This window comes from Myotis lucifugus, unplaced genomic scaffold (genome assembly GCF_000147115.1).
Source record: "Myotis lucifugus unplaced genomic scaffold, Myoluc2.0 scaffold_632, whole genome shotgun sequence".
Taxonomy (NCBI): Eukaryota; Metazoa; Chordata; class Mammalia; order Chiroptera; family Vespertilionidae; genus Myotis; species Myotis lucifugus.
Window position 1 is genome coordinate 209,700 of NW_005871680.1, and position 4,171 is coordinate 213,870.

General features: G+C 56.6%; 1 pseudogene; it reads left to right on the forward strand.

The window, feature by feature from the left end:
* LOC102423444 overlaps positions 1 to 1,085 on the forward strand; it is a 9,162-nt pseudogene extending 8,077 nt beyond the window's left edge.
* The last annotated feature ends 3,086 nt before the right edge of the window (positions 1,086 to 4,171 follow it).

Sequence of the window (4,171 nt, forward strand, 5' to 3'; positions counted from 1 at the left end):
AGACTGCGCCTCTTACGGGAGTAAGATCGTTTGAAAAAAAGTAAAAAAGAGACAGGCAACTTCATCTAAGGGAGAACGTAAGACTTGGGAAAACGGATAGGGACGGAAGACTCCGCCCCTTTCTGTTAGGGTAGGCCTGTCTAGGGTTAGGAGGAGATGGCAGGCCCGGACAGGACCATGAGGGTGGGGGTGGGGGTAGGAGTAGCACTTTGGGACATTGTGGGTCTGTTATGAATAAAGATAATTTTGTTTGAAAATGCTCTGGGGGCCGCTGTGTCTGTACTCGGGTCTGCGCTGCTCCTTGGAGAGGGGACCTGAGAGGAAGGGAGGATGCGGGAGGTCCTGGGCGCTCTGCATCCACAGGGGACCCTCAGTCCCTCCTCCTGATTGACAGGGACCTTTTCCTGCTCCTGGGAGCACACAGCTCTCTAATGCCCAGGGACCCCTCCCACCACTTCTGGTTCCAAGGCCAGACTGTGCCCTGACCTGAGAGGAAAAGGCTGGGCCTCAGGGGCAGGCTGTCCCCCATGGGCCTCCTGCAGGAGGAGCATCCTCTGTCTCAGCGGGTGATTGAAAGTGGAGGGGGGTGGGGGCGAGTCTGGAACAAGGGGGTGACAGGAGAGTAATGGCGACAAGCCTGTTAAAGGTGGGTACACGGGGAACTACAGTGGGTGGGAGGATACCAAGTCCCTTGCGGGATTTCTGTGTGGGACCATCCTGTCCAGCTGGGGGAGGAGGACCCCTCTGCTGTGGCTGGAGGACGGGGCTCAGGGACAACGGGGATTCAAGGACGCCCACGACTGCTGTCCCTTCCCTCCCAACCAGGGCTGGACTCTTGTGTGAGAGATGCTGACGCAGATTTACATCCGCGTGGGAAACAGGTCCTACTCACAACCTGTGGGGCCCTTTCACAAGCTCGACCAGCAGGGGCGGCAGGGGCCCAGGTGCATGTGGCCCCAGGGCTGGTGGCAGCTGAGATCCAGGCTGAGGGAGGGGCCCTGTCACTGGCTGTGGGCACTGCTACCGACCCCACAGACAAAGCAGGGACCCGGCCCGGATGTAAGAGTGAGATGAGCCAGCAGTGAGGGACAGAGCTGAGCCAGGAGGAGACCCCTGTCTGCAGAACTGCCTGTCCCAGCTCTGCTCCCACGTGGCCACGCCCTGGCCCTCACCCCTGCCTCCTGGCCATTGCCTCTTCCCCAAGTTCAAGTCTGATTCCTGCCCTGGGCTCAGGTTGGGTGGGACAGCTGAGGCTCCCGAGCAAGGCCCCAGCCCACCCAGCATGCAACGCTGTGGCCCCAGGCGGTGGTCCGGCAGCAGCAATGGGATGGGGCTGGAGCCGTGCAGTGAAAGGAGGCCTGGCCCTCTGCTGCCCCCACAAAGAGCTCGGGCGAGAATGGACTCATGTCAGGGCCCTCACCCCCTCCCACAAAATCGCAGGTCAGCCCTCAGGTCCTCTGCTGCCTTCCCTTGTCCCGTGTGGTGGGCAGCACCCACTCTCCCAGCCTCCTGGGCACTTTGTGGAGGAGACTTCTCACCTGGGCCCGTCTTTCCCCGGCCGCTGCCCCCTCCCTGTCCAGCTGGGTCTCAAACAGAGAAAGGGGCTCGGAGGTTGTGCCAGACTCTGTGTGTCCTGGGGCTGGTCCAGAAGCTGCCTCCCCTCCCGGGTGAGCATCCTCCCCATGGGCCCCGTTGTGTCCCTGCCTGGGTGGCAGGCCCTGGATGCAAATGTGTGGGCAACGGACAGAGCCTGGACCCTCGGTCACTGGTGCGAATATGTCCTGTGACGTCTCTGCTTTCAGGGTCTTGGTGGTGAAACAGGGTAACCGCTCCCCCTCCTCCAAGGTGTCAGGAGCACTGAGTTGTGTTTGAAGGGAACACACTTGCTCCACCCCTGTGTGCCTTGTCACCATCATCAGGTTCACACCTGGCCCCAGGTGTCTCTGCGCCTGTCCTCACACGCCTGCTGTTTCTGCCTTTGAGTCATTGTTTGGATGAACAGTTCCCAGGGGGAGGCAGAGACTGGGCTGCCCCCACCTCTTAGCCCTGGGAACCCCGAAATCTCCCTGGAACCTGCACAGTGGGGCCGACTGGAGGCCTATTGCTGCTTCAATCGTGGGCGAGGCCAAGTCCACGGGGTACGTGGAATCCTGGAGAGATTTGTACATTAGCGTTTGGAAAATACTACGGTAAGTGCAATGGGGAGAAAAGGGAAGAAGTGTTTCATATTTCCCTGCAGCCAACCTTCTTTATTACAAACTTATTACAGGCAGTTCTGCAGACATAAATAAAATGAACTGGGTTTGTAATAAATGAATGGAAAATAAACTTGACATGACACCCTGGAGGGCAGCGCATAAGGCAGGAAGCAGGACGGCGCTCTTAGTGACTGAAGTAGAATCTGTGGAAACGGCAATGCCCTCCCATCACTCCTCCGGGGAAATCATGATGCTCATATGGAGAGGGTGCTCCCTGTGTGCTCAGCGCTCTCTGCTGCTCCTCTTCCTTGTAGCTCCCGGTGGGGCTGGGAATGGGGGGAAGGGGGAGTAATATTGTAATATTACCTCCTCCCTTAGAGAGCCTGGGAGTGAGTTCCTTTCCCCTGATTTTCTGTGAGAAAAGTGCGGCTGGGAAGGTCAGGGTACTGAGTGCAGGTCCCACACCAGGAACTGGGACAGCCTGGGAGGCACCAGGCAGGTTTGGCTGCAGAGACTTCCTCCTTCTCCACCAGGAATAATCCCCTGGAGGAAGCCCTGGCATCCTGGGGAAATCCCAGTGACATAGGACCTTCCTGTCACCACCCTCGAGGCTCGGAGCGGCATCTCATTGCGGATGGAGATTGCGTTTCCCTGATGTTGAGCATCTTTCCTCTGCTTCTGGCCACGTGTACATCTTCTATGGAACAATGTGTCCTCATCGTTTGCCAAGTTTAGTTGGTTTGGCTTTTATTATTGAGCTGTAAGAGTTCTTTATATATTCTAGGTAAAAGTGTCTTTCCAGAGATAAGGTTTCCACAAAATTCTCCCATTTTGTGGGCTGTCCTTTACTTTCTTGAGAGTGTCTTTGGAAGGAAAAAAGTCTTTACTTTTGATGAAGCCGAATTTATTTATTTTGTTCTTTTGTTGCCTTCATTTTTGGTGTCATATCTAAAAATCTGTTGACAATCATGTATTGTGGAAATGTATTCCTATGATTCTTCCTTTTTTAATCCATCTTTACCATTTTTAAGTGTACAGTTCAGTGGTGTTAATTATATTTACATTGCTGTGCAACAGATCTCTAGAAAATTGTCATCTTTCAACATTGGATCTCTGTACACATTGGACCCTAATTCTCCCTAATTAGGGAATATAGTCAATAATCCTAACATATAAAAAGCCAGGAGCCGTCATGACCGAAACAACCAGATGGATGACCGAGCAGCAGGCTGCATGGGGCAACCAGACCAGCAGGGGGGTTAGTGAGGAACGACCAAACGACTGAACAGCAAGCTGCTTGGTGCAACCAGACCAGCAGGGGGGTTAGTGAGGAACGACCAAATGACTGAACAGCAAGCTGCTTGGTGCAACCAGACCAACAGGGGGGTTAGTGAGGAACGACCAAACGACTGAACAGCAAGCTGCTTGGTGCAACCAGGCCAGCAGGGGGGTTATTGAGGGACGACCAAACAACTGAACAGTAGGCTGTGTGGGGGGACTTGGCTGGCAGGGGGGGCAGTTGGGGGCAACCAGGCCAGTGGGGGGAGGGCAGTTTGGGGCGACCAGGCCAGCAGGGGTCAGTTGGGGGTGACTAGGCCAGCAGGGTGGTCAGTGAGGGGCAACCAGGCCTGCAGGGCAGGGGAAGTTAGGAGAGACCAGGCCGGCAGTTGGGGGTAACCAAGGCAGCGGGGCGGGGGGGGGTGGGGCAGTAAGTGGCGACCAGGCCAGCAAAGAAGGGCAGTTGGGGGCAACCAGGCCAGCATAGGAGGGCAACCAGGCCAGTGGGGGGGGGTGGCGGGGGGGAGTTGGGTGCAACCAGACCAGCAGGCAGAGGCGGGTTAGGGGCGATCAGACTGGCAGGGGGGGGGCGGGCGGGCAGGGGAGCAGTTAGGAGCCAGCAGTCCCAGAATCTGAGAGGGATTTCTCTGAATTGAGAAGAGTGGAGGCTGGGCTGAGAGGCCCCCCCCCCCCCC